General features: G+C 31.8%; 1 protein-coding gene across 1 annotated transcript in view; it reads left to right on the top strand.

Moving 5' to 3' along the window:
* The first annotated feature begins 5,035 nt into the window (after positions 1-5,035).
* The window catches only part of LOC121118740 (TWiK family of potassium channels protein 7), a 218,981-nt gene continuing 200,159 nt past the window's right edge, over positions 5,036-23,857 (top strand). The window contains exon 1 of the mRNA XM_040713324.2: positions 5,036-5,190. The gene's annotated coding sequence lies outside the window, so the exon portion shown is untranslated. The remainder of the gene's footprint in view (positions 5,191-23,857) is intronic.

Here is a 23,857-nt window from a genome sequence, read left to right as displayed (position 1 = left end):
ATTGGGGTTTACCGTTGTGTTGCATTATGTATCTTTATCTTGATACTTGATTATTTTACTCAAAATATGAATAGGATACCAAAAGTCTTGTTGGGATTGTCAGGTAATTTGTGGCTGTTGATTTTCTCTAAATTGATTTAGGAATATATGAAACAATACATATAGATCAATTCAATTTAAAAACGTCATTTTCAAATGGTCTTTGAAGAATGAAACTTTTCAAACATATTTTTTTTTCTATCAATACACAACAGAAAGTTGAATTAACAGACCCACTTAGTACACACGTTAAGATAATTATATAAAATCTTGACCAATTTTTTCTCTATAATTTATATTTAGAAAAACAAAAATCAATATCATCTATTTTCATTTGCTCTTTAAGGAATTATTGAAATTTCAGTGTCACCGATGTTCAATATCCCATCCTAGAAATATAATTTCTGAGTTTTTATAAGATTGAAATTAACTCTTAAATAACAATTATAGTTTGTGCTATGTATATAAGTAAATTAAATTCCAATTTTAAACCTTAAACTGTGAAGATCTTCTGATTCTATTGAATCCTCAAAGCTCGACAACTCTACATATCAATCGGGTTCTTGTATTTACTATTTATCAATCACTATAAAGGGTGTTTTAATAAAGAAGGTTCTTGAAACTATGTTTTTCTTCCATTTGTTAAGATCCAAAATCCTCACAGTAATAGGAATATGGTTAATTGTCACAAAGAAACAAGTTGATTTACACATAATCAAAATATACTCTTGTGATATAAACACATAAGATTGAAAGACAATTTACTCCCGAGGCACAGGGAAGGATGCACAAGTGAAGGTCAAAGCGAGCACAGTACTATCTATGATTGTGATAAGTTAATAAAGTATGTAGATAAATAATAACACTGTCCAACAACAAAAATAGTACAAAAACAGTATATGCTCAGCCTAGTACAGTTTGATCCTCTGATTCCACATATTGCCTTAAATTTTCTCTCATAGCCTCGTGGGCTTCAGAAAAAGGCCATATATATATATTTTTTTTGGCTATTTTTAAGCTTCAAATCTGTTTTAAGTCCTCCGTGTTGAAGATAGGGATAAATCATATAACATATTTTAAAGCCGAATGTTAAAAAATTCTAGGACCATTTTTAAAATGTCTGCATCATACTCAATTGATCTTTGTTTAAAGTGGAAAATAGGTGCTTTTTATTCAGAGGCTCATAGCTTCAAAACGAATATATTGCATTAGATAGCTGGAAGTATGATCTTTAATTTAAAAAAAAGAGACTCTCCAAAAACGCTTTATATCGTTGTCAATTTGAGATAAGACCACGACAATATTTCAAGGGAAAAACTAATTTTTGAATTGATCTCATAATAAAAGTGCATAAGTATTCGTATGCCCCATCTTGAAGAGATAGAAACAAAGACAGAGAAGAAGAAAAGAGATAGTAACAAAGATGGAGAAAAAGAAAAAGGATTTGCTAGGAGGACTCCCTTGTCTGTACGTTTTTTGGAATCCCTCACTCACTATGGATATGCTACGAGTCATGTTGCGTCCATGAAGTTTGAAATAATTTATTTATACAGTTTGAGACATGAGACTTAATGCTATAATAAATTGTATAATATATATTTTCTTTTTTTCTCTCTTGGTTTCTTTCTCAACAATATAGAGCGTTTTTGGAGAGGCTCTTTTAAAAAAATTAAAGTTCATACTTTTAGCTATCTAATGCAATACTTTTAAACTTTTTGAATCTATTTGTCTTGAGGCTATGAGCCTCTGAATAAAAAAACATCCATTTTCCACTTTGAACAAAGATCATTCTAGTTAAAAGTATGATGCAGACATTTGAAATTTTTTTAACACTCGGCTTTAAAATATATTAACATAACTTATCCCTACCTTCATCACCGAGGGCTTAAAACAGCTTTAAACCCTTTAAAAATAGTTAAAAATAACAAAAAACATATGGCCTATTTCTGAAGACCACGAGGCTATTACAGAAAAAAATAAGGCCATATTTGGAATCAAGGAATCAAACTGTACTAAGTTGAGCATATGCTGTTCTTGTGCATAAAAAAAGTATGATTTTGTTAGATAGTGTAATTAATATATAATATTCACAAATTCATGTAGACTTTCATGGACAGGTCTCTATCTTGCTCTTAATCTATAATTCTTTTACAATCCTTTTTTTTTTAAATTCATATTTCAAATAAACTGATCCAAACATATAAAAAAGAAATTATAAATTAAACATATCAAAATTTATCATATTTAATGTGATATAACAAATTCTAATAAAAAGGTATACTAAATATTATCATTGATATCTAGACATGGAGATCAAGGGAAATAATCATAGTCGTTATTCAAACTTTGAAATTTATCATTATATGTAGTTTTTATTTTACTGTTTAGATACTTGAATATCTTATTTGTGTCCATGATTATTATTCAAATTATTACAAATTATGAGGAGTCAATAATAAGAACAATCATATTTTGTTCTTACCAGCATATACTTTTTTTTTTAAATTCACACTCACCACAATTTAGTTAATTAACAATTATCTAAATCTTCTTGAGCGTGAATCAAAAAGAACAGTATTTGTTGCTAACTTGGATAAACTCTATAAGTGCTGACAGAAATAACTGTAAAAATTATAATTTTTTATGCTCGCTAATACGTTTGAATTTTAGAATAGTGGGAAATAGTAAATAAGAGAATAAATGCCATGCAGGTGACCAAATTATACTTTTTTTTTAAATGCATGCTTACAAAGATATCCACAAAGTTCACATCCAAAATCATAAGCCTCTAAGATAATTGCTAATAAAATTAACTCTGATTTCTGCAAATTGTCTGCAAACTTTTTTCTTAGGAGTAAAATGTGACCTTAGACGAGCGCAAGGCTTTTTGTAGTCGTTACCTTAACTGCATTTTTATTTTTCCAAAGCTGTCATCCTTATTCTTTTATTTTGAAAATAGAACATTAAAGCATAAATTAATCACATTTGCGTAACAATAGACAAAGAATAACATTGAGAAGCTGTTGGGAGCTATGAATGCACGTCCATCTTTGACCTAGAGCTGAATTGAGGACCGACATCGGTCTAACTCCTGCCATTATCATTGCTAGATATGGAGTAGGGTTTGTGTATGTTTATTTCATCTTATAGATGCTAGGACCTAATTTAATTAAACGTTATGACAGCTAAGGTCAAACAAACAAACAATCCTCAGATTGTCAGGATGACCACGTTAATTTCTGTTCATATTTTCTATAAGTATGACTTTCAATTATCATAATTGAATTCAATAGCTTTACTTAAGGAGTATATTTTTTAACCATCTCATAATGGTTCTTACAATTTTTGAGATTTCTTGTAGGGTTATTATTATGTTGAACTCTATGAAGATAGTTGTATGAAATATAATTGTAATACATGCGATATTTTTTTCTAGTTTGTACTCAAAAAGTGTTCCCCTCTTTAATGTCCCTATAATTGGTCAGATGTAGTTTTACTGATAAAGTTTAAGTATTATAGTATTACAATTACTCCATCCAACCTAGGAATGGTCTAGGAAGTCCATATACATAAAGTCTATTTTATTTTATGTGAGCAAATCTACTCACATTAAGTTCTAGCGAATAATTTCTCAAGAGTGTATTTAGTCCATTTAGACACATCGCCCCATCCATTGAGCTAAGTTACTCCATTTTTATTTTCTAAAATTGTTATCACAATTAATTTATACTTGAAGAGAGAACATCTAAGTACTGATGTAAATTTTGTGAATTTTTTAGCTGCCCTGTTTTTTTTCGGAATTGGTAATCTTAAGCAGTTGTCATTATGTTTGACTTCCAGAGTATCAAATATCCTTCCCTAAATAGATTCAATTATATTCAAAGCCGAATTGAACATTTCGTTTGCGCTCATAAAAGACAGAGTGTAACCCTAAGGATTTGTTGAGGAAATATAATTGTAAGTACTTGTTGGACTCATAGTAGAATTTGGGATCGAAATGGGAGTAATCTTACCAATATCCTTGTTTATTCCCTTTGCCCCTCCTTCCTTGTCACAGCTGATCTTAGCTGATCTCCAAAAAATTCTTCAAACTGTCTGGGTTACCATGTTGATTTTCCGTTTCTTTTTATCAACATGCTCATTATACACATTATTTTCATCAGTACTTCTCCGTATCAAGTTATTACTTGTGAGTATGTTCATGAAAGACTGAGAGTGGAGCTGAGGATTTGTTGGAGAGTTATTTTAATTGTATACCATTGTTGGAATAAGAAGATAATTAAGGAGTGACATCGGGGTAATTATTGTCTATTTCCTTACAAGATACAGTGTGGGATTTGTTGGTTTACTTCCTCTCATGACTGCTTGCAGCTGATTTAATAAAACGCCATGAAAGCTAAGGTGCTCTCCTCACAAACATTCTTTAAATTGTCTACGATCATTTTCGGTTTCTTTTTTTTTCGCATTCCGCCAGAATATCATATTATCTTCAACTCTGCCTATAAATATAAAAAATGATTATGTTAAAAGCATTTTGAATACATGATTTTTGACTCAATATATGGTACATCATTTTAAAGAAATAAATCCTCCTGAGGTTAAGCCTTTTATTGGGAAATGTGTTATATATGTGTGGCAGGTGTCACTTTTGGGCCAAGATGTTATTGTTCTTGAGCAAGAAAATACTATATTTTGAGTTTTTTATTTTTTTCAAAATGTGTTTCATTTTTTTTTTTCAAATAATTGAAAATATTTTAACGTACAAAATTTACATTTTCTTTTATATTCATTTTTCGGGGAATAAAGTGACTTACTCTTTAACTACGTGCTGCTGTGAGTATGTTTCCAGTTGTTACGCATACTACTACATTTGAAAAAGGTATACAAAGCGTCGAATAGGAGAACTTTCCTCGGAGTTGAACAACAGTTCGTTGTAAAAAGAAAAAGTGAAATAAAAAAAAGAGGAAATTTGGAAGAGGGGGAAAAGTTTTTAAACAGCATCATTCTCTTAGTGACTTTCAAATAGGTGGGCACCCCTGGTTAATACGTTCTGAATAATTAGTGATTTGAAAGAATAGAAATGAGTTGCTGAATTAATTTTCTGTCTTCTAATATACATTTTTTTTTCCACAAACAATATACATACTTAAGGTAAGGTCATTTTTGGTTTATACATTCAGAAATAAAATATGTACATATATACATAATTAATTTGTCATATTTGATGTTTACATACACATTGAGTCGAAGGTAAATAGGTTTTTTTGAATGACGTGGACAACACTCAAAACAATAAGTAGGGAAGGCCGAGGAGGGTTGCAACAGTCTATTTGTATGGAGCATTAAAAAGCTCGAGATATAACATTTACATCATAACTGTATAATATCATGAAAATTATCGTTAAAAAAATCAATAATTTCCGACTATTTTTTTTTAGATATTGGATAAAACTATTTTAGCGAAGTGAAACAACTATTTTTTTAATGCAGTTAGTTTTTCAATAGTAATTAATTTTAATTTATTCATTAGAATTATTGATTCTTTTGCTATCAGTTGAATTAACTTGATCAAAATTCAAAACTCACACTGTGAGTTGTGAAAGTCAAGATATTATCCCAATCAATAAAAAATGGACAGTTGCAACAAGTGCTCGAATTTTCCTTGCATTGTATATTCTTCATTATTATTAGATACTGGTTAAAACGATTAAATCCGGGTGCTGTTGATCTATCTACTTTAATTTAAGATAGAATCATCAAAAATATATCTCACTCAAAATAGCCTCCGTTGGCCTTAATAATGGACTCGATTAGGATCCTGAACCGCGTAAAGGCCCAGGAAAATAGAGTCTAGTGTAAATTACTACATTCCAGGACGATGGACTCCATCAGGGTCTTGTCGGTGGTGTGATGACCTCTGTTTACCTCTGAATCTAGGTAAGTCCAGTCGAAATAATCCATCGGGTACCTCTTGTTTTTAATCACTCCCCTGGGGTTCTTGGTCTTCAACAGGCCTTTTTCAACTACGAAAACATTCTTCTATTGGTCCCTGTCATCCTTGAGACCTCAGCATTGCAAATATTCAGATTGTTGTTCATCAAAATCATCACAAAAGCACCCCTCCACTCTGCCTATGAAAATGAAATAAGCTTGAAATTTTCTGTTGTTGACTCCATGGCGATGAAACGTTTATATGTATGTTATACTACAAAAACGGATTGTGCAATTACATCATAATAAATGCGGCAAAAATCTGCAAAAATAAAGGGCAGGATTTCCGTGTTACACACTGTATATTTACATTTTACACCGAGGGCATGTTTATATCCCAAGGAAGGCCCTGACTATAATTTTGAGAGTGAATTTCTCCAATCTATAATATTCATCAGTGATCAATAATATAAATCTTATTGGTTCTAAGTCTGCTATAATTAGTGATGCTAATCGGTTACATTTTGTAGCTCGTACGTGTTGTTTTTTTTAGTTGACAAACTCCAAAAAGAGATTTTTTTTAATAATGCTGCCTGTGAACTTATTTTTCTACTATCTATAAGATATCATTGATATTTTAATAAAACTTCATTGAACATTTTCATATGCTTATTGGAGTCCTTGTTGGACTCAGAGTAGAATTGAGGATCGATACTGTAGTGTATTCGATGTTCCATGATCCAATGGATCTCCTCTCCCCCTTCTTCTACTATTTGTTGGCATTATTTAATTCGTGCATGTGTATGTCTTTATTGAATACTCTACATACATCTTTCACTATAAATACCTTCACATAACTGTCAATGTCAGGATAGTGTGACATCTTTAATCCTTTTTTGATATACTTATATATATATTCCGTCACATCTCTCTGTTATTCTATGGGTCGTTCTGGATCTCTTTTAATGGTTGCGTCTACTTCATCCTGTCAGACACAACAGTTATCGGAGTAATTCCTCTAATGTACTTATTCATTGCTTTCTCCCACTCGTTTGAACTGCTTATAGCTGATCTAATTAAACATCATGACAGCTAAGCTGCTTTCAAAAAAATTTCCTATTTTTAGGGTTATCATGTTGATTTTGGAAGTTTTTTAACATACCCAACATGCTACCGATTAACATCGCTGGTTTTAACAAAAGCACATTGAATGCTAACTCTACATGCTCCTTCCTCTAAAATGCTACACTTTTTGAAAATTTAAGAAATGATTATATTTCAAAAATTATCATCCAACTTGGAAAATTTAATTTGTAAATACGATCAAGGGATACCTAATTTACATTCTCAATCAATATAACTGCCTTTTGCCTTAATGACTAGTTCCAGTCTGATGCGGAACTAGATCACACACTTTACTTGATCAAAAGGCTACAAATCCTTACGAGGAGTTCTGTAGTAAGCATTACGGTTTAAGTCTTGCTTCACCAAGTGGTGCATAATGGTCTGTTGTTCTCAAATTCACAAGTAAGGCCATTGACGGTCAGCTTACCTCGTTTGCCTTCAATGGTGCCTTTAACTGTCTCGGCCAATACTTTTGGTCTTGATTGGAAGCTTTTGCTGTGCATTTCATGGTCAACTGGTGCACAGTAGAGCGGTTACTTCCCAGCACTTTAAATATCTTTGATAGTCATTTTCCACTCGCAGATAGCTCCAGAATTGCAGCTCTGCGTTGCTTCATGTTTTTGGTTATGACGATCTTCTTTTTGTGTTGACTTTGATAATTTTGTTTATAGTTTCTTTAGACAATTGTTTACAATAAGCTATAAGGGTTAAACATCGAAATAGAACAAATGCACATCATCTAAAAAGTGTGGCATTTTCCACGGAGGGGTCTGTACAACATTCTAAAAGGTCTAGTTATATATACTAGTTAGTCCCTGACCACAGGGACAGTTGCAACATTGGACGAGTTGGATTCCAGTCCAATTAGTAGAAAAAATATTGCAATCTCTCAATATATTCAAACAATAGTAGACATATTTTGGCTTGCTGGTATAAAATCTAACTCAAATTAACTCCGACTAAACAAGCCAAAAACAATTTGTTTTCTAACCTTCCCCGGGTGTTCCCTACATATTATTATTAATTGAGAAACAGAAAGTGTGTCTGTTTACACTATCACAATAATAATTCACAGGTAACACAAAAACGTATCTTCATATTTCTACATAAGGTCAGAGTAAATGTGTTAATGGTGTTTATAACAAAATTCATGGATATTAACAAATTATGTGATGATTTCCCTGTAAAACAAAACATATTTAACTGATATGAAAAAAAAAAACAAAAAAACGTTGGTGGAGAAGTGTAATGAATGAACTACATATTTTTAAACGTATTTTTATCTTAATCATGATGCTACGTACCTAAAAGTAAATATGTATTACAGTGTGCTGCATTAGAGTGGCTCTTATTAAGGTATACTTAAAAAATAAATGTTTTTATTTTCATTCTCACACCCTCCTAATCAGCTCATCTGTATGTATACTAATGAGGCAAAGTTATGGGTATATGTATGAATCTTTGAACCAAATGACGGTATATCTGATATAATACATAAGAATGTAGTCAATGTATGTCTCCCAGTTGTTTAACATCCAGAGTGTATACAGGATGTATGTACTGTATAAAGTGCCCCCTGATGTATATTATATACCAATACAGTATAAAGAAAGGGAGTTTAATATACAGAGTGGTCCAGATAAATTTGGAAAATCTTTAAATGTTTTTAGATTTTACGAACACAATGGGTTAGAACCATTAATTTTATATTGTTTGAAAGCTACATGTAATGTCATCCAATTATTTATAATGAAATCCGTTTCTCTTGATTACTTCGGTCACAAGGCGCCAGAAGCTTTGGGAGGCCCGGGCGATCTTGAGCAGATCCAGTGGAAAACTTCTTACTTTTTTATCCCGGATTTTTAGCTTGCAAACCTCCTGGACCTGACCACGTGAGATTTCTATCTCTGGGTGAAGATTGAGTATGAGGCATGTTCCATGTATCATTCGTCCTGAATAAGTTCATATCCGTACAATGGAAAAACTGGATCCAGAAAAGGTCGCCCTGGCCATCATCATAGATTTTTGGGGAGTTAGTAATTTACTATATTGTTTGCCGACACCTAATAACTCCGGGCAATGCCAGCTAATACCCGTAGTCGTAAAATATATTCACAGGACTAAAATTATAATATTTGAGCTACATTCAGAGCTGGCTCCAGAACTTTTGACAAAAAAACTATAAATTTATCAACATTTCCTGACGTTTTTAGTTTTAACCCTTCATCAATGAACATTTTTGTATGTATTTAACGAAATGGTATAAAACGTTACTTCAAATATTAAAGTTATTTTATTCCAGGATAAAAAGTCTTCATTTAAAATTTTAATACTTTTTTAACTATTTCGCCCTTTTTGCACTCGTAAATATCAACTAAAATGCTTCAAAAACCTTTTTTTTATATATTAATATAGTTTTTGAAATATTAATTATTTTAACGAATTTTAGGAACTAAAAATTTAATAATTAATTTTGATAAAGTTGAGTGTGATACATAGAATTTAACCTGATATTAAATTAGTAGCAACACATTTACCTTAAATTAAATAAACAATAACAAAAAATACAAGAACCTCTCAAAAGCGAACACATATATATAATTTTCCAAACCATGATTAAAAATGCATTTCTACTAAAAAGTTCCAGCAGACAAATTTATATTAAACAGATTTGAATATATACGTAAAACATGAAGTATATAAAATCCCAGTTCATTAACACAAATAAAACGTGTAATAAATTGAAATGAAGCCATTTCCAAGAAGAGACCTGTGCACCAAATAATGATGGTTTGTTTAGTAAATAAATTATTGCAATAAGTATGTCTCTCATAAATACAAAAACAAGCTAGAATGATTTTCCTCAAAATTGAGTGTATGATACGTTCTTATGTATTCTTACACAAATTATCGTCAATGGTATTAAAAATATCCATTTTATAGTTTTAAAAAAATTTCTTGGTCAGCATAAATGAAATTTGGTTGATTATCAACCAAATAATAATCTTACTAATGCTATGGAGGCGATATAAATGACACTTATAGTAGCAACAACTGACGTTCACAATATAAGAATGAGAAATTGATATATTTTGCTAAAAAGAGGCTATATGAGGCTTATATAAGTCATTTAAATCAAATAAAAATAATAAACCATAGTTAAGAATCTTAAAGCATCTTATGTCATATTCTAAAATGGGCTAAAATATGCCTATTAAATATTTACATGCAAATAACTAAGTGGTGAAAAAAAGTGGTGTTCCGACAACTTGGATTCCTACAACAGTCCTGATATGTCTACCATTGAAAATTTGTGAGCTTTTGTCCAGAGGGAACTCAATGAAAATGCGCAACTTCAGAGGATGAATTGAAAAAAAACTGGGAAAAAATTTCTCCAGATACTTTGAATAATCTGTATGAAGCGATGCCAAAACGTATAAAAAATATATTAAGCTTGGAGATTGTCATATTGGGAAGTAAATAAAGTTTTTTGTCAAAAATAATCCTTTGTTTAGGTTATTTCAGGATTAAAAAAAAAAAGAAAACCATAAATTTTTGGACATACTGTATATCTTTTTCGTTATTAGTCATATGGGATTATACGACTTGACGTTGTAAAGGTGTGAGTCTATACTACAAACATTTTTGGTACATTATTGCGTTTGGTCGGTCCAGTCGAGAATTATTGTGCGTCCAGAATGGATATCTAAAATAAAGAAATTTGTCATATTATACATTTTTAGATTTTTCGGATTTGTAGATAACTTTATGTCATCTACATCTATATTAATAAAGCAAAGTCTGTTTCTCTATATATATTTACGTTGAAAGTAAGTCAATTTTGAATGTAAATACTGTATCTAAGAGATAACAATACAATCGAGCGTGTGCGTCATATTGAAAAAAACCCCCCTTAAATTGACCCCGTATGATCCCTTTTAGGTAAAATAAGTAAACATTTATGGCTATTTTGTTGAAACGATCAATTTTGGCTATTTTAAGTACAATTTGCGACACACACAAAGGGTTATTCAAAATAATTTGTTGATAAAAATTGACTTTGTGGAAGAATACAAATTTAATCCACACTCAATTTTGAGGAAAATTATTTTACCTTGCTTTTGTGTCAAGGGGGAACATATTTATTGTATTACATTAGTATTTGTATGGACTTGTATTAGAACTTTGTGTAAAAATGAATGAAATCTCGCAGGCGTTCAGGCCAACTCATATAAAAAAAAACAAAAAAAACAGTACTTTATATAAGAAAAAATGAATGTGAATTTAGATTAGATTTAGCAATGAGCTTATGTTCTCCACCCACAACCTTTTTTTTCCTCAAACTTTTATTATTATTATTTTATTCTTAATTATACTGTTCGCCCTAAGTATGTGGGATAAAAAAATAGCTTAGAGTACATATTTTATTCCAAAGGTAATCCATCTATTACGTGTAACCCCTTTTTACTCAGATACTTTGCACTGTATTTTGAAAGTTGAGAGCTCCTCTTTTAACTTTAAAAAGAAAGAAAAAACGTATGCTTAAAAAACTACATGAATTTAAAAAATATGGCTGACTTTTGTCTGTTTAGAGGGGCCTTAATCTGTATTGGATCGGGCAACTTTTGTTCAGAGGTCATTTATGGAGTGATCATCTCAGAAAATTTTCCATATAATGGGGTGCTGATTTCTCTACATACCCTTGTACTGGATTGGCAAATTTTTTGAAGTAACTAAGTATGTAGTCATCAAAATTAAATTTATTTTGTGAAGGCTCCAAAGAAGTCATCAAAATCTTTGAAAAATAGTTGGAGGTGGAGATGCCAATACTGGAATGTATTTATCCATTGGATGTGATGAATAAAGGTTTGGACATTGTTGCTGATGCTGCAATATCCCCAACTCTTACTAATCAAATTGCACTGAGCTATTATTGCTCCATCTTGAATGGAAAAAAGTGTAAAGCACCCAATTACTCTCTACAGAAAGAAGACTTCAATGGTGCCATTGTCCTTAATTAGAAAGTGCTCGAAAACTCCAACTTTGGATTATTTTAAGGAATATTTAAAGCGGTGGAGAATGAGAATGGACATTAGTGGATGTGTCAATACTTTTAGGAATTATTTGCTAACGTACGCCTGAGAAATGGTTCATATATAGAAAATTTACTGGAACTCTTGAAATGGGAGCCAAATTTTATAGAGATAATAGAGGGGAGTGCCTTTTATGCCAAACATTACAAACACATACCATTTTTTTCTGGGAATGTTTGATTTTGAATGACGTATATATGAGACTTAAAATTTTCCTAGAGAATAATACTGTTTGTCTGTTTGTCGACGCCAAATTAATCAGAGCAATGCGATAGTTTTGTGTCAATCTTTATTTATTTGGTCCAATCCAGTCTTGACAACGGTTCTTTAAGTCTTTGGGACCAGTCCTTAAGAATATCGATTGTTAGGACTGTCTGCCCTTCCGACTGTCAGTACCACAACTGATAAAAAAAAGAATAAATAGAGTTAAAAAATGTCATCAAGGGCCGAACTTTATGAGTTTTTTGGACTGATATGCAGAATTAGGGCTGTCTGCAAGGTGATGGCTGGAGGGGTGTTAGCCAACCCAAAAAAAAAAAAAAAGTTCGGAACATTTGTGGTTTTTTGAAATTTTTATTGAGCTGAACTATACAGGACTACAGTGTTCATTCCTGAATAAGGACTGACACAAAAACAATACATGATACTACATACCACTAGTTAGAAATAATTGGATATATTGAATTAATTTTTTCAGCCGTTATAAAATTTTAATTAAAGTCAAACGTGTTGTACATAACGTAGTTTCATTATTTAGAGAAAAAATTGAAGGTGATGGAATAAGTAAAAGTAAACATTGACCTTTAGGGCCACCCTAATATACATACTCAAAATTACTCTATTATGTGTAAAAGGATAATTTAATATGTCTAAGTAACGAATTGTTGAGTTTGTTTATTTGTAAAAGTAAAAAGTATTATGACAGATATAAATTATCAAGGAGCAAAAAGGATACATACACTTTCAGGTTATTTTGATTGTATCTCTCAACCTTTCCTCAAAAAAAAAAAAAAAGATTTAAAGAAAGAAGCTAAAAGATTATAGGAAAGTCATTTTACCCAATTACCCAATTATGGGGTCTTTCATAATTTAATTCTAGGGAATTGTTAGCTAATACGGGGGAAAACATTCATTCTGAAATATCAGGGATTATAGTAATTCGGGGACTATTATCGACAAAATATCCTTGGAGACGCATATTTTTTTAATATATATATTTAAAATTAGATGTATGGAATATTTTTCTATAATATAAGCTATGTCAAATAAGAGTGTCGTTTTCATCATTTCTCACCCTAAAAATGGAAATATATTGAGTTCAGAACAATATACGGAATCAATAAAAACACTTATTAATCATAAAAAAACATTTTGACATAAGTTTTATTTATCCTACTTTTAATTTAGAGATTGTTTTTAGGGTAAAAAATGACTCTGAACTATAATAGTCCCGAATTACTAGAATCCTATATATTTCAGAATTCAGATAACTGAGACAGAAACTGAGATTCCCTTTGGATTTTGTGCTCATAAATAGATTCGATTATTATCTTCAATTCATTTGTACAAAATTTCCAAGCCCCAAATTGTTCCATGAGTAATTAACAAAATATGAACTGAACTTATAAATATTTTAAACAGGGTTTTTCAGAAATATTTATTGTGATTGTTAATTTGCATGTTTACTATTTTTTATCTTTATTTAAGATTGATTTTTCGAATCTTACTTGAACTTATTACAGAGCCATAAGTATAGATTATTAAGTTTATGCATAAACATGTTAGGCAATTGTTCCAGTTTATTTATATATGTATGTTCTGTTTAATATATAAACTAAATAAAGAATGATAAAAAAAATGAAGCTTCCGTACACAAATAATCTAGAAAGAGTGAACGAGTTTAAATAAGATACAATTTTGACGCAATAGTTAATCAAACAAAATTTTATTTGGAAAAAGTATAAAAAAAAGTTTTAGACAATATTTTTGTGTTTATTTTTATTTCGTACTTATTCCATATAACTGCTGTTGTTAGGGAATACCTCCGATAAACGAGAGTGAAAAAAGTTGCCTGCTGTATAAATGTATTTTTCCGAAAGTTCCATCTACATTTCTTTGATGGCATTCACTCATTCCTGAGGTTTTCGACCATTAGGAATTTGAGCTTAGTCCTCTTGGAAAACGATTTTTGTTATCTGAGAATGTTTCTTAAACCAAAGTAAGACAAAGGGCTCAAATTGTTTCGAGATGTAGTCTTTTTGCTTCACAAAAATACCTTCATATAGAAAAATCAAAGGAAGTTTATCCCCAGAGCTTCACACTAATTACCAGACTACCAAACATCGGTTGTTGACTCAATATTTTCGTCCAAGGGGGATTGTTGGTAATTTTTAGCCAAAAATTACATTATTTTGGCGATTAAATTTTAGATCCATATCCTATTTTTTATAGTCACTACAAACAATGCAGAGCTTTTGCGTACAAAACTCCAACATTTACTAGGATATCTCCATTTTGAGATTAACGTAGCTTAAAATGTACATTAATGGCTCCAAAATTCTAATTTTGGACACCATTTCGTACATCAGTCGTTGACAATTTAATCTGTTCTTTGTGATGTTCCCCCATGTCGTTGATGATCATTGGCAGGCAACCTTACCATATTATCACAGCTACTAGTCTTATAAAACTTCCAGATTAAATATTTAATGTTACTGAGGCTTATCGAGTCACCTTTATGGTAAATAGCTTCAATTGCCTTCCTTAAAGGATGCTGATGACTGTATGTGGGATTATTTTGCTCACCCTTTTTTATCTTTTTTGTTGGGGTTGGTCTGGGATTAAGTTTTAGCAAATCAAATTACAGATTGATAGATTAAGCACTGAAACTTTTTGTGCCAATTATAGAAACCTTTAAATCTTATGAATAACCTTGTATATATTATAATACATTTTTAATACACCAAAGATAAGCGAGCATTCTTTCATCAAAGATAGCTATTATCAATACGACGATTTATTTAAGAATGAAAAATGAGTACACGCACCAAACGTTTTTCCTTCTGTAAACTGAAAACTGTGTTTTTTCCTTAACAAAATCCAATCCTTACTAATAAGAGAGAAGATTAGTAAACAAACTGACAGCTGATACAATAATGCTTTGTAAACTTTGTGTCAAAAAATGAGGTTCTGTTATACTCTTAAAGGCTCAATTTTCAAATAGAAGTTTGAAAAATTTGACGATAAACAAACATATGGTAGCAATGCTTGGTTTTCTTGAGACTATAAAACATAGTGATGAACGTACATGTTAGCTGTAAGAGATTTTCTTTGCCTTTATAAAAACTTTTTTTTTTGAGATATCACAGATGACATGGTACTTAAATCATTTTTCCTCCTACCTTATACAACTTTCCCTTGCCTTTGTAGAATTCATTCCGTGAATTCTATTATTAGGGTAAATTAAAAGAGGTTGTGTAGTTAGTTATAAAGAAATTTATTGCACTCTCAGCACCCCTAGGGCAGAAAAAAATCGGGTTAGCAATGAAGTAGTATTATCCTTTTTGAGTTCGTAAATTAGAAGAGATATCTGTTGTTTTTTTTTTTGGTCTTTTTGCCCATATGGCGTAACTTTATTCAGAACCAAATATACACTTTTTGACAAGACCAAAAGCTTAGCAATCTCATGTAGAGTTAACTGCTTGAAATTAAAAAAAACTACTTCACAATATCTTGATGACTTAAAAGAATAATATTCACTGATTATTATTCAGATGACATGCTTAAATAGATTTAAATTACAATAGCATTTTAATTTCTTATAACATTGATTGCACAATTACTTTAATTTAATTCCATCTTTTATTTCCAGACTACTACTCTACACGATGTTATCTCACTAACACAAAAATATACAGTGTATTTAATTGACAGTTGTCAATGTTTCTGCTCCCCCCTATTGAGTGTTCTGAAAGTTGATTGGTTGAATTTTTATCATTTCCTTATAACCTAGGAACAATTCCCAACAGCTATTGAAAAATAATTTCATAGATTGAAAGAATTACCAACTGATTTTGGGTTGGTTTTGGGAATGAAGGTAATGAAGGTGTTCATTTCAAATAAACTTTTTTTTACAAATGAAAAAATATTTATTAAATTTTTTTTAAAGTTAAAGAAAGGACGAATTACCTTTTGAACAATAAACTATCAATAAAAAAAGATTGTCTATATTTATTTATGAAAATATAAAGATATAAAAAACATTCACTGGGTGCATTGTATATAGTAATCCTTGATGTATACCATATATATTTATTTATTCTATGAAATAACTATCTAGTAAAACCATTGACATATTGCAGGCGTGTGTATGTAGCATCGTATATATAGCGCTGTTTCTATTGGCCATTCCTTTCTTACGTAAATCATAATTCCTATGAATTTTCAGTAAATGTTAAAATTTCAATAAAATGTTGGTATGTAAAATTGAATTAATTCTAGCAGGCATTTTGTATTTAGTAAATGATCAGCACTGTTTTTCTTTGTTTTATGAGTAAGTTGTCGCAAGATTGAAGTACTTATCAGTCATCTTATTATTATTCTTTTTCTTCAGGACAGAACACCTCATATGAATTAGTATAAGTATTGAGTAGTTAGGTGTAATTGTTCTCACAACGGAATGTCTTGGTGAGTTATCTTCTACGTTATTAAAACAAAAACTGTCTCTTAGCTGAAGCCAAATTACTCCTGGCAAAATAACAAATGCAAAATGTAATGAGGTATAGCAAAAAGCGTGTGTAGGGGAAAAAAAGGCATAGAGGACTATAGAGACTAAAGTACAAATTAGATCATATGATTCTTTTTTCTCAAACTCTTATTTATTCTATCATTCTTGAGGAGGGAACATTTATGAAAAAAGTATTGAGTAGCTACATGTGAGTGTGTTCATGAAAAAACGAGAGTAACATTGAAGAATTATTGGGCAGTTATCTTCTAATATACTGTTAGTTCAAATTTTGTCTGTTAGCATTCACTTAATTAATCCTGGCAATGACGAATAACACCGCAACTTTTTTAATAAAAGCAAATCTTGATCAAAAAACAAAAAAAAATTGCAAATAAATCTATTTTAACAAGAAATAATTATATTATTTATAAAAACCCTTCGTCTTGTCGAAAAACTTGTGAATCAGATTTCAGTTCTGGAAGTGTACTCCCCCCGTAGTAGAAGTCTAGTTACCTGGTTGTGATATACAATTAAGATAATATCCTAGGCTTGTTTATTAATTCCTTACAAAATCTACCTAGGTGTTAGGACTGAGTCATCTAAACAAATTGCATACATTGAATTTATAATTTTAAACATTTGAAGGCTACCCTCAATTGCACAGAGTCTTCATCAATCATATGTATTATTCTGGATATTATTTATTTTATGTCTAGATAGGTAGAAACATTTATATCATTCAGTATATTAAATTTAATATTGTTTATAATGAAGAAATATATAGATTTGTTCTACAAATCGTATCTCTAATTGCAAGTACGAACATATTCTCAAATATATATGAACTGCAACACATATAATTATCCTTAAAATCATTCATTATTATTTCATTTCCGTAATGCAAATTTGAACAGAAGGAATGATGTCTTCACCTAAAAATAGAAATAGAGTCATAGGTACTAAATGGCTAATGCATAGCAACAATTTCTGCTAGGTTTAATTCAACAACCTATCAGAAGGGAAATAACAATATTCTTAGAGCTGAATAACGAATGATCTTAACGCGGGAGAATTTTTTTTTAGTTGGTAATATAAAGAGTGTATTATAATGAAGACAGAACATCCAAGTATTAAGTAATAGCATGTGTGGGGGCTCATGAAAGGCAAAGAGTAACTTCGAGGATTGTTTGGAGAGTTATAAGCAGTGGTACTAATTGGTTGCATTTGGGGAATGTGAAAAAAAAAAAAAAAAAACCCCGAAAATAATAACGATAACCCTAAGAATTTCAAGAGGGTTTTGGAGGAGAGTAGCTTAGCGTTCATGACGTTTCATTGAATCATATACAAGCAGCTGAAAAGGAGGGAGAGAAGGAAATACACAGTCATATGCAAGATGCCGATCCTTGCTTCCACTCTGCCTTGAACAAAGACTTTCAATTATAACTTCCCGCCAAATAATTATTGTTACACTCCATCTTTTATGAGTGATTTCAAATGTTCAATCCCATTTCCTATATAACCAATGATGAAAATCACTGCTCTTTCCTAATCAGATGTTTTTCCTTTTATCCATCCATGAGTCTTTTCCAATATGAATAATTCATCATTTATACAGTCCAATGATGATTAATAACGGATAATTTAGTGTTTAGTACATTTTCTATCTGAATTGCTGTCGTGTTTGTTTATTATTCTTTAATCTTATATTTATTGATATTACAAAACACAACACAATACACAATAGTCATTACATAAGAAAGATTATTATTTTCATTAAAGATAAAGGAAGGAGAGTCTTCCGCCCGGTGAGCTTTATCTTATACGAATTTTCTTAGTACAAGTAATCCCAGGACAAACTTTCTTTTACAAATTTTCCGTAAGCGAGCTTTCCTAGATCCATGATATTGATTGGTTCATTGCGATATAGCTTTAAAAACAATTTACGCAAATATATATTTAATGCGTCAACATAGAAACAAAAATCCAAGAAAAGACACACATTATATAAATATATATATATAAATGAGTAAAGATACCCAATAGTGTATAACCATTGATAGTTGTATTGGCCTGATATGGCTTTCTTCAAATAAAATATATCAATTTTATATTCCTTTATCTTGAATATCAATTTCGGACACTTTCAGAGGGTTACTAAGAATATTTTTCTTGATAGAAATTGACAAGAATTCCTTGACATATATAAATATAATCCAGGCTCAATTTTGAGAAAAATCATTCTAACTTGCTTGTGTGTTCACACCTCACATATATTCATTTATGAATTCAAATTAGAAATGGTCAAGAATAGAGAACAATAACTTTAAATAGAATTATCATATCCAGATAAAGCCATATAATAATAAATTGAATACAAAAAAACAAAACAAAAAACAATGAATCCCATCTATCTACGATTCTTTTGATATAATGAAACACCACGGTGTTTTCAATCTTAAACAAAAAATACATAAACATCAAAAGTATCCAAGAAAGTAAGAAAACGTTCCTCTTAGATTAAGGATATTTCTTTGCCTTCGAGAAAGTTTTTCCTTCTGAAACATGTCGTTTTGAAGATGACGTTTCTTAACATGTTTTACTCGTGAAGTATGCCATTGTTCCTTCCATTGGCTGAATTCCTCTTTTTGATTAAATCGAAATGGTGAATTCATGAAGTTATTTCGTTAGTTGTAGAGATATTTATGTCATGGCATTAAATTAAATTAGCATTGAGATTAAGGAAATAAATACAAGCCCAAGTCTATATCAGGCAAAGACATATGAAGGAATTGCTTTGTTTTCGATCATCGGTTCTACTCGAAATCCAACATGGAGTTACACGTATAACTCCCCCACCAATCCTTTCCTTCATTCATGAGCAAAAACACTAGTTATGACAATATATACAAAGATGCTCTGTCTTCAAGTGTAAAATAATGATAACACCCTTAGAAAATTAAAAAAAAAGAAAAACACTTTCCATGTTCCCAACAACAACAACGACAAAACTTTCACGCTAAAAATACTTAGATTTTACAACACTTGAAGGGTATATTTCCAACTCCTCACAAGTAATAAATAATGTATATAAACGAATAGGTACATTCAAACCGTGTACATATATTTTTGCGAGCTTTCTCTTCACCGAGCCTCTTCTCAACAACTTTTTCATATAATAAGGATAAGAAAATAAGATCCATGATTTCTATGACTAGATATTAGAGGTTTAGTTAAGGTGATTGAACACACCTTCAATTATTATCTAATTAAATAAATAGGCCAAGTTATTAAATCACTACGGCTGGATTGCCTTGGCTTTGTGACCGTGAACTGAGTCCTGCTGCCAAATATAGTTGCCTTGAGGATAGTTTTATTTTGGTCAAGTCAATACCATCATTATTAAGAGCTCCATTATCTCCTTGTACATGATCAAGAGGACACAAGGAAACCTATAATGTGGCATTCTTTTGCCCTCAGATGCGACGACACCGACCATCACGACAGAGGCAGGATGTTTTGTGTCATTGATTGAGTTACCTCATTAACACTGTAGGCCAGGTAGTAATAGTTTTGGATGTTTTAGGACCAGTTTACCGTTCAAAATATCCCAATTCGGGCTGAAGAAAAGCTATTTTTAGATTTCATCTCCAAAATGGTTGGTCAAATGATTTAAACCAAAAAGTTATTTGCTAATATTTATAGATAACTCTAGAAGAAAATAATTCTTTATAACCTTTTCACTACTCTCAGTTGAAACCTTTCCGTTATTTTTTCTGATTTGCTTCGTCAAACCATACAACATTCCTGTCGCCTCGAACATGATCTTGTATAAATATTGATTATGTTGTATTTGTTTTGATACTTTGTTTTATCTCAATGGTCTTGCAATACTAGAATTAACCAATTCATAAACTTAAAAACAGAACCTGTATCGTCATTGTTCTTGTTTTTCCTTCAAAATCTTAAATATCTTATGGAATGCCATTATTTGTCTTATTAGGGAAGAAGTTCTTTCTTCCCAATTTATCTTTAAAGCATTTATTGTGTAGCCTAGAGCCTAATACAATTTTTTCTGCGATATAAAAAATATACATATATAGGTACAAGATACTGATGTCGTAGTCTTTAGAATTTAGGTTTTTATCCAATTTTAAAAAAACGACTAATACCATCAACAACAACGACAAAAACTTTGAGTACCTACAGACATGAAAAATTTGGATATATATTTTTTTGAACAAAGTCATACGTCTTATCATTCAACCTATACCGGTAGTTGCATAAATAAGCGGACTAATTTTTAAACGCTTATATCTCGAGGTTCCGTGACTGGAAATAAAAAATTACAGCACATGTAACTCGGTAAATCTTTTGGATTTGCTTTTGTTTTCCTTACTCGCATCAAACAAAGTTGTTTACGATGAATGACGAGCCCAAACGTCATATGGTTGCCACTCTCCTCCGCACAGGTAGGTCTGTCAAGGAGATAATCAAGGACACTAGACTATCTAGGACTACTGTGTTCAAGGTCCAGAACCTTGTCAAGGAGGGAAAAGATCTGAAAGACCTACTCATACCTCTGGAATGACTCAGGATTGGTTTGCTACCAACATGCCATTTTGGAACAAAAACATTTGGCCACCTCAATCACCTGATTTGAATCCCCTTGACTACAGTGTGTGGTGGCAAATTGAGAAGAAGGCCTGTGCTACTGCCCCCCAAATTTGGACTCATTGAAGGCCAGTGCCAAGGAACAATGGGCAACCATGGAAAAACATTACATTATCAATGTGCGCAAGGTCTTCCGCGGGCGCTTGGAGGGGTTCATAGCAGCTGATGGCGGTTATAATCAGTAATTATATTAAATTTTATACCAGAAAAAATTCTCTATTATATAATTCTCAAAAAAATACGTCATCCGAATTTTATTACACATTTAATTATTTGCCACAAATTGTCCGCGTATTTATGTAACTACCGGTATATAATAAAAAAATATCTGAGCAAAAAATATGCCTATTACAAGTAATATTTTATTTACTATAATAATCGTATTTCATTCCCTAAAGAATGCTGTAATCAAAAATAATATTGATAATTATGAGCTATCCGTTATTATTTACTCATCTCTTTTATGCTAATTTAGAGAGGTTAAGAGTAATTTTTTTATGATACTCTGTTGAGCAATGCTGTAGAACGTATAATTAGCTGTCGATTACTAAAAAACATTTTCCTAGTCACCACCATGAGCACACAGTACGAGAAGAGGTTAGAGATCGCAGCTCTCATCCGTGCGGGGTTGTCCCAAAAGGCCATCTGGGAGGAGACTGGGGCCACGAGGAAGACGATATACAATGTCTCCTGACGGTTGAAGGGCAGAGAGGACTTCAGACACTCTCCAGGAGCACTCAGGAAATACTTCTTGTCCGTAAACGTCCTGAAGTCGTTTTACAAGAAAAAAGCGAATTACATAATTCCTGACATGGATATGAACAAGCTCTAATCAGGGGTGTACAGGGCTCTAAAAATGGTAAAAGGAAATGCTCTGTAGCATATTCTGCGGGTTTTGTTGACAAAACAGCAGAGAAAACTCCGGATGGACTGGCAAAAAAGATCCTTAACCACTCATTGTCATGAATACTGTGTGGTTCCTTCAGGATACACGCAGAAAGCGGATAAGTACGTTAAAATTGTAGACTCCAAAATTCTGGCTTGGATCAAATCTATGGTTGGCAATCCTCCCTGGGTGTTCCAACAAGATGGAGTACCTTTTCATACCGCAAAGAAAATCCAAGAGTGCTCCAGGCCAACGTGCCCTTCAGAGCAAAACCCTTCTGGCTTATACAGAGCTCAGACCTCAACTCCCTAGACTATTTTATCTAGGCGCACGTGGAGTTCAATGCCTGCAGGAGACGCCATAACAGCATCCGCGCCCTGAAGACCTCTTTTAACAAGGCCTGGGCCTCCATAGCGCGTAAATTCAAAGTGCTTGCAGTATCTTTCGCCACCACTTGGAGCTCACTGTCAGGATTTTGGCATTTAATTCAATACTTTATGTGCCAAAAATGGGAAAAGAATTACAGTTGACCCAGTATATATAGTGTTTTATAAAAATTGACGTAGAACGCGTGCGTTATTTTTATGTTGACAACCTAAAGAATTACTACTTACTTTCCAAATCTGTTATCATAATGTTATAGCTATTTAGAAGAGAATATCCAAGTATAAAGTAATCACAGTTGCTTGCGATACTGCTAATTTGTTGGGAACTTATTAGTGCAAGTCTTATTTGGTCTAAGAGTATAATTGACATCCAAGAAATTCCTGTCTTTGTTCTTGCTAGATACGGAGCGGGTTTTGTGTTTGTTTCCTTTCTCTCACAGCTCCTCCTAGCTGAAATAATAAAACGTCCTGAGTACAAAGCTGTTCTCCTCAAAAAAGGAAATATATCTAGAGTTGTAAATTGTAAGCATGTAAAAAAAAAAAAAAAAAAAAATTACCTTTGAAACTCTGACAATTTCAAGCTTTTTTTTAGAGGAGAGCAGTTTAGTTGTCATAACGGTTAGTTCAGTTAGCTGCGAGTAGCTATGAGAGGAATGAAATCAAAATAAGCTGACAGAGGCTTTGACGGCCTCAGTGTTTCGATGACGAACACTGCAGGCCTTCCCTCGACATGTACCCAAAATATGTAGTTAAAATCAGGGGTGAAGGGGATCCAAAAGTGTAAAAAAAGAGTTCAAAAGAGTCTTGCAACAAAGTAGAGGGGTTTATTTAGTTGCTGATGTCAAATGTGGTCTTTTCACCTCCACTAAGTTCTTTCCACGCACCAAGTCCCAATTGGCCTTTTTTAAAAAAAATAGCCACTTCTTCCTCTCCAACGCTTCAGAGTTGATGACGGTGTAGACGGTGGTCCTAGAGGCGCCCAACTGCTTGGAATGCGTGA

The sequence above is a fragment of the Lepeophtheirus salmonis genome, chromosome 5 (genome assembly GCF_016086655.4).
Source record: "Lepeophtheirus salmonis chromosome 5, UVic_Lsal_1.4, whole genome shotgun sequence".
Lineage (NCBI taxonomy): Eukaryota > Metazoa > Arthropoda > Copepoda > Siphonostomatoida > Caligidae > Lepeophtheirus > Lepeophtheirus salmonis.
Note: the sequence above shows the minus strand (reverse complement) of the source record. Positions and strands in the feature narration are given on the sequence as shown.